We start from the raw sequence: 14,077 nt of genomic DNA, 5'->3' as shown, positions 1-14,077 counted from the left end.
AATTATTATTCCAAAATAATAATAATAATCCAAACTTCCAATTATTCCATTAAATTAATAAATAAAATATTAATTTAAATTAAATAATTATCTTATTTTAATTGGGGTGTTACACATTTACATAATTTTTTTCATTTTTAGGCTTAAAGAGTGTAGTGCCCGCGGGCTTTCCCTGCCCCGCCCTCACTTTTTTTGCGGGACATGCATAAGTTGTAGGTCCACATTCTCAACTATGACCGCCCCTCCCCACCCCATTTTTTACGGGCCTAAACGGGGCGGGCATGCTCGTTTGCCACCCCTAAATTTAACAGAATGATCAGCAAGTTGCATGGACATCCTCGTAGGTCTTAGTTCTCCCATTTTTAGCCTTTCGCATATGGACAAGGGCATTAAACTAATATTGGCTCCTAAGTCACATAGTGCTTTGTCGATGTCAAAATTTCCGATTACACGGGGTATGGAGAAACTACCCGGGTCTTTCAGCTTAGGAGGCATATTGTTTTGTATTATGGCGCTACACTCAGCAGTAAGTGTAACAGTTTTGCTATCTTCTATCTTCTTCTTGTTAGATAAGATTTCTTTGAGAAACTTAGCATACGAGGGAATTTGAGTAATGGCTTCTGTAAAGGGTATTGTGATATTCAATTGTTTTAGAAGCTCTACGAATTTTTAAATTGCCCTACACTTTTAGATTTAACACATCTTTGAGGATAAGTGATAGGGGGTTTATACGGTAGTGGAGGCACATAAGGTTCTTCTTTCTCTACGGCCTCCTTATTTTTATCTTCCTTGTGATCGTCTTCCTTCTCAGTTTCCTTACCAGGGTCTTGGTGCATGGATGGGTTTTGAATTCTAGGGTCGGTCAATCTGTCTAGTTCTGTTCCACTTCGTAATATAATAGCATTTGCATGACCTTTCGGGTTTGGTTGTGGCTGTCTAGGAAATGTGCCTGCAGGAGCAGTAGTAGGTGCTTGTTGTTGAGCCACTTGCAAAATTTGTGTTTCCAACATTTTGTTGTGGGTGGCTAATGCGTCTACCTTGTTTGCTAACTGCTTGATTTGCTCACTAGTGTGTATGTTTTGATTTAGGAAATCCTTATTTGTTTGGGCTTAGGTAGCTATGAAGTTTTCCATCATTATTTCTAGGTTTGACTTCCTATGAGCATTTTGAGTATTTGTGGCAGCTTTATGATATCATGGTGGTACAGTAGGTTCTTGGTTAGGTACATGCAATGCATTATTGTTTTTGTACGAAAAGTTAGGATGGTTCTTCCAACCTGGGTTATAGGTGTTTGAGTATGGGTTTCCTTGAGCATAATTCACCTGGTCTGTGGAGGTTCCTGTCAAGAGTTGACATTCTGGGGCAGCCTGCACCGGAACTCCGCATATCTCGCAGTTTGGTGCTACGACAACCACGGTGGTTGTGGGTGTTATGGTCAAGTTGTCTATCTTTTAAGTAAGAGCATCTATCTTGGCGTTAACATGGTCAAGACTGCTTAATTCGTACATGTCGCCTTTCGTTGGAGGTTTCTCTACAGAGGTTCTTTCGCTTCCCCACTGGTAATGATTCTGGGCCATACTTTCGATGAGTTGATAGGCCTTATTGTAGGGTTTATCCATCAGTGTGCCACCTACAGCGGCGTCTATTATCAATCTTGTGTTGTACAAGAGACTGTTGTAAAAGGTATGGATGATCAACCATTCTTCTAGACCGTGATGTGGATAAAGCATCATCATGCCTTTGTATCTCTCCTAAGCTTCAAAAAGTGATTCATTATCTTTTTGTTTAAACCGGTTTATTTGGGCTCTTAGCATAGCCGTCTTACTAGGTGGAAAATATCGGGCTAAGAAAACTTTCTTCAACTCGTTCCACGTAGTGATAAAGTTAGATGGTAGAGACTGGAGCCAAGCTCTATCTCTATCTCTTAAAAAGAATGGGAAAAGACGTAGTCTTATAGCTTCTAGCCTGACACCATTCGCTTTCACTCTGTCTTCGTATTGCAAAAACACTGACAAATGTAGGTTCGAGTCCTCTGTGGGACTACCTGAAAATTGGTTTTGCTGTAAGGCTGACAACAACAAAGGTTTTAGCTCGAAATTATTGGCCTCGATGGCAGGGGCAGCGATGCTGTTATGTGATTCATCTTGCGAAGGGATTGCATAGTACTTAAGAGGATGATTTTTCACTCCTTCTGCCATCACTGGTTAAATAACTGATTCAAAAATAGGGATGTTAAGGTCGGGAAGATTTAGCTTGATACGATGTTCTCGTATCAAGTCTCGTATCTAGCGTTCTAATCTAAGATAACGCTCAGGTTCGTCGAACTGTAGCTTTAATTTCTCGCCTTGAGAGCGAGTACTTGACATACACTCGACACATGTAGAAAGGGAAAAAGAATTGTTTTCCTTAGTCTATACTGGGCAACACTGGAGTTACGATATCGACTAAATTAGTCCCCGACAACGGCGCCAAAAACTTGATCGTGACTTAGTAAGTCTATGGGAATCGTGACTGCAAGTGCACAGTCCTATCACATAGTTTTAAAGATTATCGAACCCACAAGGACTAATAATCAAACGTATCATTATCTAATGTTGCTATGTAAATCTAAGACTCATGATCGTTCTAAGATTGGAGGGATGAAGAGAAATAACTATAGCATAAATAGAATATTAATAAGGATATGCGATAAAGGGATATCGGTATGTAACACATCAAACTTCAGGGATTCGATAGATAGTTGGTGTAATCTTATTGGTCAAAATATTCTTCAGTAGAAATTATTTATAAAAAGGACTCAGTCTCACACTCTCGTTTTTATTGACTCTGACCATACTCCTAAACCAGAATCTTGGCTCTCGCGGTCTCATTTTGAATTTAAAAGTAACTTTTGAATATGAATAAAGTCTAATTAATCCTAAAGCGATCTCGCTGTGTTTAGGATTAATGCCTAGTTTCATCTATCTAGTTAAAATCTCAAACTCTCATTCTTGTTGATCGTAACCTTAGTTTGTTTTGCACTCTCGTACGAAAAACTGTTTGATTAAAATAAGAAACTAAAAACCGGAAAAATAAGTTTTATAAAAACTAACACCAATTATTTACGAATCCCGTCGTTTCGACGGTCTTTACATACCGATACCTAAGGGTTTAGCCAGACATGGATCCGGTAACAGACATGGTATTTGGAAAATCAAACATACAATAAGGCATAAATAATTAAATTAGCAATCAAAATAAAACCTGGATTACAAATTGAGAACTGGAACGGAGTCTTTATTCTTCAATTAAAGTAATGTGAAATTTTTACAAAAATAACCCACTTTTTCAAGGAAATTCCCAAAATACCCCTGGTTTCAAAAAAAATCCCAAACTACCCCACTTTTAGGAGGAGTCGCCAATTGAATAGGAGACTCCTCTTAAAAATTGAATGGAGGCGCCAATTGGATTGGCTAGGGCAGGTGCCCTAGCCAATTGGATTGGCACCCCTGTGTAGGACTTAAGAGGAGACACCAATTCAATTGGAGCCTCAGTGTAAAATACAATTTTTTTTGGTAAATGGTATACGTGATAGATAAATTTGATATAGGACCAATTGATACTAATAAAAATTGTCGTTTATACAAAGAAACCTAATGGTGATGACCGGGATCACCTAACCGACCTCCGGTCCCACATCCTCTAGCTACTCGTGGCCCTAACCCATGTTGATGATTCGGTACCGACGTTTGAGCATCTGAGGGGCCAGGAGTGTCACTTCCAACTACAGGAGAAGGCCTGTTGAGGTAGTCAGACAAGTCGACATAGTCTTCAGTATGCATTGATAGTGTACTGCTGTAGCTGAGCTTATGACCCATGCCAAAGAAGTTGGGTTGTGGATGTCTCATTGATGGGTGACCGGGACAGTTGAAGGGAGACATGGGTGTGAACAATGTATCGAGGAAAGGTTGGAAAGGTTGTTGGGGTGTTTGGTAGTGATAGGGTTGTTGGATGTTTTGGTTTTGTGAGGTTTGGGCCTCTTGGCTATGGTAGGAGGAGGGTGTTGGTGTAAGCCCTAGAGGCCAATGCTTTTGGTACTTGTATCGAATTATTTATTAATAATAAAAGGCTTTTTCTTTATTACGTTTGTTTAATAAAGTCCCTAGAATAGCTAGTCTGTTTAATGTATCAAGTATGACTTAATCATGAGATCACATTAAACATAAGGACATTATTCCTAAAGTATCCGTAGTCGAGCTTTAGTGTGAAGTGGGATAGCATTAAAGCATTAAGACTATTATGTTTGTAGACTGATGATCACATCTCATGGATCATGGATAAAGAGTTATCAAGTCTTAAACATAGGTATGAATATTAGGAGTAATATTTATACCGGATTGACCCGCTATGAGAATACTATATAGAAAGTTATGCAAAGTGTCATAAGTTATTCTCATGGTGATAATAGTGTATTCCACTATTCGACCTGAAACCACTAATGGACCCTAGATGTAGAGTCGAGTGCTTTATTGCTGATCCAACGTTGTCCGTAACTGGATAACCATAAAGACAGTTAATGGGTACTCCACAAAGCATGCTGAGGGACATGAGTGTCCTAGATGGAATTTGCTCATCCTGCGTAACAGGATAAATGTCTATGGGCCCAATATTGAACTGAACAAGGATGACACGGTCTATGCCTTGTGTTCAATATAGGCATAAGGGCAAAAGAGTAATTATACACATAATTATTATCACAGAAGGTTGTGTCAGATCACTTGACATTTTCGTGTCTTGGGTAGCAGTGATGTGTTGCTAGATACCGCTCACTGTTTATTATGTTAAATACGTGATTTAATATAATTGCCAACGTCACGAAAAACCTACAGGGTCACACACAAAGGACGGATTGATGAGAGATAGAGTAACTAAGGAATACCGTAAGGTACGGTGCCCTTAACTGAGTTATAGAACATCGTAAGGTACGGTGTACTTGAGTAGAATACGAAATATGGTAAGGTACCATGAGTTTAAGTGATTTTGGGCATATTATAAGATATGGGCCAAAATACACTTAAGTGGGCTTTTAGCTTGAAGCCCACACAAGTGGTTCTATAAATAGAACCCTTGTGCAGAAGCAAAAATTTGCGGTTGCATTATTTTTCGTTTTCTCTCACTCTCTCTCTCTCACTCAAAGCCTTCATTCGTACCAGCTAGCACTGAGATTGAAGGAAGCCGTTCGTGTGGACTGAGTAGAGACGTTGTCATCGTTCAACGTTCGTGATCGCTTCGTGGATTTGCATCAAAGGTTTTGATCGTCACAAGAGATCTGCACCAAAGGTTTCAACCGTCACAAGAGGTAAATATTCTATCACTGATCATGACCATTCGTAAGGATCTCTAAAGGAGAAAATTTTAATTTCCGCTGCGCTTTGGGTCGCAATTCTCCTTCAGTGGTATCAGAGCCACTTACGAAACCATGAATCGGATAGCTGTTTAATTTCTGTATTAATATGATTAAAAGACAGAATGAATCAATTAATTAAACGGGTAACTAAATTTGGCATCATGAGTGTACGAGTTGGATGATTGATGTTGACTATGCTTCGGAATCCGACATTAGTATGGTGAAGCAGCGATACATCAATCGTCCATAGGTTACGCAATTGAGACCGATTAACTTATATATGATATAAGTAATCCTAATGCAAAATACGGTATATGTGATATACTGTTTCTGTTTCGTTCATTCGAACACTAAATGATTGTTTTCCTTTGAGCGATCAATGGTCATTTGCTTCGGAATCCGACATTAGTATGGTGAAGCAATGACCTGTTGATCAATCATACTGAATCAACAATCGAGGTGTGTTTGACGGTCTGAAATTGGCGCATTAGGGTTGGTGACGGTGCAAGGGTTGTGTCGTCACGGAGTTGTGAATTTAGGGTTTTTTGGAAGAGGTCCGTAGACTGTTTCAAATCCCTATTAGTTTGGCCGCGTGAAGCTCGTGTGACGAGCGCAAGAGGCATAACAAACAAGACGCGTGCCGTTCGTAACAGATCCATGACGGTCGTAACAAGGGCGTGACGGTCGTCACGTGCTTTGTGACGGTCGTCACATTCACAAGTCCAGAAAACTAGGCATTTCTGTTTTGGCCCTGTGACGGGCGTAACATGCCTGTGACGGTCGTCACACTCACAAGGTCAGAATTCTCGGGGTTCCTGTTTTGTGACTACGCAAGGGTTGTGTTCATGCAAAACAATGTCCATTCCAAATGAATTGTTCATTAAAATTTTGGACAGGGGCGCTGCCCGGCTAACTCTGCGTAGAGTGATCGGTCGCCGAAATTTAATTTGGTTTTAATTAATTAAAGGAATTAAAATTTAATAATAACAATGTGTTTATTATTATTGCCTTGTGGTGATCAGTTATGGCCTTAGTTGTCCTTTATTTTGTTTTGGGTTTTTAAATACGACCTGCGTGTCGTGCCTCTCCTTTTGATCTCTTAATGTAAATTCTTTTCTCATCTCAATCCCTCGTATGTAAAACGAGTTTCTTCTGTAATATAAATATGAAGAAAGAGAAGAAGACAATGTCAAAGAAGGACAACCTTGAAGATCAAAGGAGGACAACCTTGAAGATCTTGCTTGGAGAAGCTTAGAGAAGAATTCAATACTAAAGGAGGACAACCTTGAAGATCTTGCTTGGAGAAGCTTAGATCGTTGTAGGTTAGCTTAGGTTCTCTCATTGGCTTGGGAGAACAATTGCGCTAGGGGCCATAACTGTTTCATTTTGTTTGTATGTATGTTGATGCATGTGAATGTATGTTGATGCATGTGAGAGACGATTTATATGATAAACAAGCCGGTGAGATCATAACAATTGCAATTCCCTCAAACTAAAATATTAAGTTTATGCTTTCCAAGTTTTAGCACTCATCAAGACTAGTATCGGATAATGTAGGTTTCGCCAAAGCGAGGTGCATGTTCTATATTAGTAAGGTGCGATGGGATAATTGTAATATCCAACTGCTAAAATAATGGGTCAAACTTAACTAAACAAATTATGATGATATTATATGTGTTTGCTTTCCAAGTTTTAGCACTCATCAAGACTAGTATCGGATAATGTAGGTTTCGCCAAAGCGAGGTGCATGTTCTATATTAGTAAGGTGCGATAGGATAATTGTAATATCCAACTGCTAAGACAATGGGTCAAACTTAATTATAATAATATCATATATGTTTTAGAAGCAAGAGTTGGGAATAATCCATATGATGGATTGGAATAAGGAGTTATTCACCCAACTGAAATTTTCGAGAGTTGTATGAGATACAACTGGAAGGAGTTCCTACCTAAATAACCTAGTTTTGTGTAATCCGCCTACGCGGACTTAGAACGAAGTGAAATATGGATCTCGACCCACTAGAAAATCTTCCAACAGGATTTTCCGAATCAAATGATGAGGGTCATTTGTTTTGAGTAAAATAGTGGGAGCATATTTGATTAAAGGCCTAATTAAATATGTCAATGATACTTATATTTTCTTAATTCTTATGTAGATTACCATGACAACAAACACCTCTAACAACATCTTGCGATCAATCCTTGACAAGGAAAAATTGTCTGGGACAAATTTCCTGGATTGGCACCGAAACCTGAGGATTGTCCTCAAGCATGATAAAAAGCTGTATGTCTTGGAGACTCCTGTTCCTAAAGAGGAACCTCCTAGTTCTGCACCTAAGGCAGAAAGAGATGCTTATAAGAAGCATGTCGATGATGCCAATGAAACTGCTTGTCTCATGCTAGCTACCATGAACTCAGAATTGCAAAAGCAACATGAGAACATGTCAGCGTTCGATATGATCGAACACCTGAAGTTGCTCTATCAAGAGCAAGCAAGGCATGAGAGGTTTGAAGTTTCAAAAGCCCTTTTTCAAAGCAAGTTAGCTGAGGGAGCCCCTGTAAGTCCCCATGTGCTCAAGATGATTGGGTATGTGGAAAACCTTGAAAGGTTGGGTTTTCCCCTCGGAAAGGAACTTGCGACTGATTTGATCTTGCAATCGTTGCCAGATAGATTCAGTCAATTTGTCCTAAATTTCAATATGAATGATATGGATAAATCTCTTCCTGGACTGCTAGGCATGTTAAGAACAGCTGAACAAAATCTGAAGACAAAAGGGAAGTCCATTCTGATGATCAGAAATGGAAAGAGACAGAACAAAAGGCCCACCAAGCAGGGTGATAAAGGGAAAGGCAAGGAAGTTGCCAAACCCAGACCCACTGTTGCTGCTTTGAAGCCTACTGGAGGCATAGCAAAGGCAGGCACCTGCTTCCATTGCGGTAAGACCGGACACTGGAAGAGAAACTGCCCAAAGTACCTGGAAGATACGAAGAATGGAGTAGAGACTTCAACTTCAGGTATTTTTGTTATTGAAATAAATTTATCTACTTCTGCATCATGGATATTAGATACTGGATGCGGTTCTCACATTTGTACAAATGTGCAGGGGCTAAAAAGAAGTAGAGATTTGGCAAAAGGTGAAGTTGACCTACGAGTTGGCAATGGAGCAAAGGTTGCTGCTTTAGCCGTAGGAACTTATGTATTAACTTTACCTAGTGGTTTAATAATTCAGTTAGAGAACTGTTATTATGTACCTGCAATTAGCAGGAATATTATTTCCATTTCTTGTTTGGACAAGTTTGGTTTTTCATTTATAATAAAGAACAATTGTTGCTCAATTTATTTGAATGATATATTCTATGCTACTGCACAAATGAGCAATGGACTGTATGTCCTTGATCTCGAAATGCCTATATATAACATTAATACTAAAAGGATGAAACCTAATGAGTTAAATCCAACTTACCTTTGGCATTGTCGATTAGGCCACATAAATGAGAAACGCATTTCCAAACTCCATAAAGATGGACTCTTGGACTCTTTTGATTATGAATCATATGAGACATGCAGATCTTGTTTAATTGGAAAGATGACAAAGTCTCCATTCACAGGACAAGGTGAAAGAGCTAATGATCTTTTGGCCCTCATACATACTGATGTATGTGGACCACTGAACATACCAGCCAGAGGAGGTTTTCAGTACTTCATCACATTCACTGATGATTTCAGTAGATATGGTTATGTGTATTTAATGAAACACAAATCAGAGTCCTTTGAAAAGTTCAAGGAATTCAAGAATGAAGTACAAAACCAACTAGGTAAGAATATTAAAACTCTTCGATCAGATCGAGGTGGTGAGTATTTAAGCCTAGAGTTTGATGACCATCTGAAAGAGTGTGGGATCCTATCCCAACTTACTCCTCTTGGAACACCCCAATGGAATGGTGTATCTGAGAGAAGAAATCGAACCCTGTTAGACATGGTCCGATCCATGATGAGTCACGCCGATCTTCCAAACTCCTTTTGGGGACATGCACTATTGACAGCAGCTTACACACTTAACCGTGTTCCATCCAAAAAGGTTGAGAAGACACCATATGAGATATGGAGTGGTAAGAAACCACATATGTCTTACATGAAGATTTGGGGTTGTGAGGTTTATGTGAAACGACAAATTTCAACTAAGCTTGAGCCCAAATCTGACAAATGCTTATTTGTGGGGTATCCTAAAGAAACAAAAGGGTATTACTTCTACAATCCTTCTGAGGGCAAAGTGTTTGTCGCTCGAACTGGAGTTTTCCTAGAAAAGGATTTTATTTCCAAAGGAACCAGTGGGAAGAAAGTAGAGCTTGAAGAAATTCAAGAATCACAAAGCATAGATACACCTATGGAGGAATTAGAGCAGGAAACACAAGAAGTTGTGGAAGAGCAACCTGCTCAAGTAGAACAAAACCAGCGTAGGTCAAGCAGGATACGTCAACTACCTGAGAGATATGGATATCTCATAACTGATCAAGGTGACGTATTACTCATGGATCAAGATGAGCCTGTGACCTACCAAGAGGCCATAACTGGTCCCGAGTCTAAGAAGTGGCTAGAAGCCATGAAATCTGAAATGGATTCCATGTACACAAACCAAGTTTGGACCTTGGCAGAACCTCCTGTAGGAGTTAACCCTATAGGATGCAAGTGGGTCTTCAAAAAGAAGACTGACATGGATGGTAAGGTACATACCTATAAGGCAAGACTGGTTGCAAAAGGATATAAACAAATTCATGGGATTGACTATGATGAAACCTTTTCACCAGTTGCAATGCTTAAATCTGTTCGGATTTTACTTGCTATCGCTGCATATCATGATTATGAAATATGGCAGATGGATGTCAAAACTGCTTTCCTTAATGGAAATCTTCTTGAGGATGTGTACATGACACAGCCTGAAGGATTTGACATACCAGAGGAAGCCCAAAAGATATGTAAGTTACAAAGATCAATCTATGGATTGAAGCAAGCTTCCAGAAGCTGGAATCTTCGTTTTGATGAAACAGTAAAACAATATGGATTCATCAAGAACGAAGATGAGCCTTGTGTCTACAAGAAGGTTAGTGGGAGCATGATCGTTTTCCTGGTATTATATGTAGATGACATATTACTCATTGGAAACGATATCCCTACCCTACAACAAGTAAAGTCTTGGTTGGGGAAATGCTTTTCTATGAAGGACCTAGGTGAAGCAGCCTATATATTAGGAATCAGAATCTATAGAGATAGATCACAAAAACTGCTTGGCCTAAGTCAGAGTACATACATAGACAAAGTGTTGAGACGCTTTAATATGCATGATTCCAAGAAAGGATTCATACCTATGCAACATGGCCCGTGTCTATCAAAAACACAATCCCCTTTAACTAAGGAAGAAAGGGATCGCATGAATAAGATTCCATATGCATCTGCAATAGGATCTATCATGTATGCCATGTTATGTACTCGACCAGATGTCTCGTATGCTTTGAGTGCAACGAGTAGGTACCAATCTGATCCTGGTGATGCTCACTGGGTAGCTGTCAAGAATATCCTTAAGTATTTGAGAAGGACTAAGGACTCATTCTTGATATATGGAGGTCATGAAGAGTTGGCTGTAAATGGATACACCGATGCTAGCTTCCAGACAGATAAGGATGACTTTAGATCGCAATCTGGTTATGTGTTTTGCTTAAACGGTGGCGCTGTGAGCTGGAAAAGTTCAAAGCAAGATACAGTTGCTGATTCTACAACCGAGGCCGAGTATATTGCTGCCTCAAGTGCAGCAAAGGAAGCTGTTTGGATCAAAAAGTTCATTAGTGAACTTGGCATAGTTCCTAGCATTGTGGATCCCATTGGTCTCTACTGTGATAACAATGGTGCTATCGCACAAGCCAAGGAGCCTAGATCTCACCAACGATCCAAACACATACTTAGGCGTTATCATCTCATTCGAGAGATAATAGATAGAGGAGATGTGAAAATATGCAGAGTACCTACACTTGACAATATTGCTGACCCACTAACAAAGCCTCTTGCGCAGCAGAAGCATGATGGCCATACTAGATCTATGGGTATTAAGGGTATGCCTGATTGGCTCTAGTGCTAGTGGGAGATTGTTGGTGTAAGCCCTAGAGGCCAATGCTTTTGGTACTTGTATCGAATTATTTATTAATAATAAAAGGCTTTTTCTTTATTACGTTTGTTTAATAAAGTCCCTAGAATAGCTAGTCTGTTTAATGTATCAAGTATGACTTAATCATGAGATCACATTAAACATAAGGACATTATTCCTAAAGTATCCGTAGTCGAGCTTTAGTGTGAAGTGGGATAGCATTAAAGCATTAAGACTATTATGTTTGTAGACTGATGATCACATCTCATGGATCATGGATAAAGAGTTATCAAGTCTTAAACATAGGTATGAATATTAGGAGTAATATTTATACCGGATTGACCCGCTATGAGAATACTATATAGAAAGTTATGCAAAGTGTCATAAGTTATTCTCATGGTGATAATAGTGTATTCCACTCTTCGACCTGAAACCACTAATGGACCCTAGATGTAGAGTCGAGTGCTTTATTGCTGATCCAACGTTGTCCGTAACTGGATAACCATAAAGACAGTTAATGGGTACTCCACAAAGCATGCTGAGGGACATGAGTGTCCTAGATGGAATTTGCTCATCCTGCGTAACAGGATAAATGTCTATGGGCCCAATATTGAACTGAACAAGGATGACACGGCCTATGCCTTGTGTTCAATATAGACATAAGGGCAAAAGGGTAATTATACACATAATTATTATCACAGAAGGTTGTGTCAGATCACTTGACATTTTCGTGTCTTGGGTAGCAGTGATGTGTTGCTAGATACCGCTCACTGTTTATTATGTTAAATACGTGATTTAATATAATTGCCAACGTCACGAAAAACCTACAGGGTCACACACAAAGGACGGATTGATGAGAGATAGAGTAACTAAGGAATACCGTAAGGTACGGTGCCCTTAACTGAGTTATAGAACATCGTAAGGTACGGTGTACTTGAGTAGAATACGAAATATGGTAAGGTACTATGAGCTTAAGTGATTTTGGGCATATTATAAGATATGGGCCAAAATACACTTATGTTGGCTTTTAGCTTGAAGCCCACACAAGTGGTTCTATAAATAGAACCCTTGTGCAGAAGCAAAAATTTGCGGTTGCATTATTTTTCGTTTTCTCTCACTCTCTCTCTCTCACTCAAAGCCTTCATTCGTACCAGCTAGCACTGAGATTGAAGGAAGCCGTTCGTGTGGACTGAGTAGAGACGTTGTCATCGTTCAACGTTCGTGATCGCTTCGTGGATTTGCATCAAAGGTTTTGATCGTCACAAGAGATCTGCACCAAAGGTTTCAACCGTCACAAGAGGTAAATATTCTATCACTGATCATGACCATTCGTAAGGATCTCTAAAGGAGAAAATTTTAATTTCCGCTGCGCTTTGGGTCGCAATTCTCCTTCAGAGGGGCGGTTGGTGTTGAATGATCGTTGGATGTTCTGGCTTAGGCGACTTTGGTAGGGTGATGGGGTGGGTGCAAAGCGATGTTGAGTCTCAGGTTGATGGTCAATTTGTTGGTGGTGGTATAGGGTATGCTCTTGGTATTGGGGTTGGGTGTATGGTATGTTTTGGTTGTATGTTTGTATGTTGGTTGAACGGAATGTTTAACGAACAGGGGGTTGTGTGTATCCGGTCTGACACTGTTGATGGGGGGTTTGATGTTGAGGTGTCAGGTGTGTAAGTCATCTGGCGTGGGTCGTACAAGTACATATCCTCGGCGATGAACTGAAAACCAACCGATCTGTACCAAGCCATATAAGTACGACTTGGTTTTTCTTCAGTTGGCATGACTGCGTCAGTTAACACATGGTCATGACGATGCTTCCATTTGCGACACTCCGATCTTGCAAAGCTTTGCCATGGATTGAAGTTCCATTGGTCGTTAAATTTGCGTAAATGCCATTCTCCTAGGCTAGCCGGGGGATATGGGATGTTTTGGGGCATACCGAACTGCAGCTTCACACGATCACTATTGTGCATCTCCACAGTTGTGAACCGTATTATTGGTGTGCATGCAGTCCATACGGCCGCGTCTTCAGCATTGGCCTGATGGTCATGATCCAAATTAAGGTATGGACGCCAAATAAACTGAAATGTGAAAGAAGATAGGATTATAATCTAGGTAGAATAAGTTAACAAAATATAACGAAATTATTAATTTATTTTCCTTACGTCTGTCGGTCGAAGGTGATCCAACAGGTTGCGATATTGAGTAATACAATGTCTTGGTCATCTGTTGTAACTCATACCACGTGCAAACCATTTTACAGTGAAACACACTGATTCTAGAAGGTATGTTATCAAATGTCATAACATGCTTTGTAAGTTTCGTTTGGCTGCGTCTTACAAAAAGAAAAACGACTCTTGGCAGATCGTTTCAATAGACCCACCTCACAGTTGCATTGCAACTAACGTTGAACAAGATCACCGCAAACTAAGTGGAGCATTGATATGTCAAGAGATTCTGTCGTTGGTTAATAAAGACCCATCCGTGAAGGTGAGTATAATTATATCCCATATTAGAATAACATATAATTATACTCCATCTTACAAGAAAGCCTGGATTG

The 14,077-nt window shown here is 39.7% G+C and overlaps 1 non-coding gene across 1 annotated transcript; it reads left to right on the top strand.

Annotated features, from left to right (window-relative positions):
• Positions 1 to 1,707: 1,707 nt before the first annotated feature.
• On the top strand, positions 1,708 to 1,814 carry LOC127077397 (small nucleolar RNA R71). Its single transcript, XR_007787212.1, has one exon. It is a non-coding gene; the product is annotated as a small nucleolar RNA R71 (small nucleolar RNA).
• The last annotated feature ends 12,263 nt before the right edge of the window (positions 1,815 to 14,077 follow it).

This window comes from Lathyrus oleraceus, chromosome 4 (genome assembly GCF_024323335.1).
Source record: "Lathyrus oleraceus cultivar Zhongwan6 chromosome 4, CAAS_Psat_ZW6_1.0, whole genome shotgun sequence".
Taxonomy (NCBI): domain Eukaryota; kingdom Viridiplantae; phylum Streptophyta; class Magnoliopsida; order Fabales; family Fabaceae; genus Lathyrus; species Lathyrus oleraceus.
This window is presented reverse-complemented; position numbering and strand designations above follow the sequence as displayed.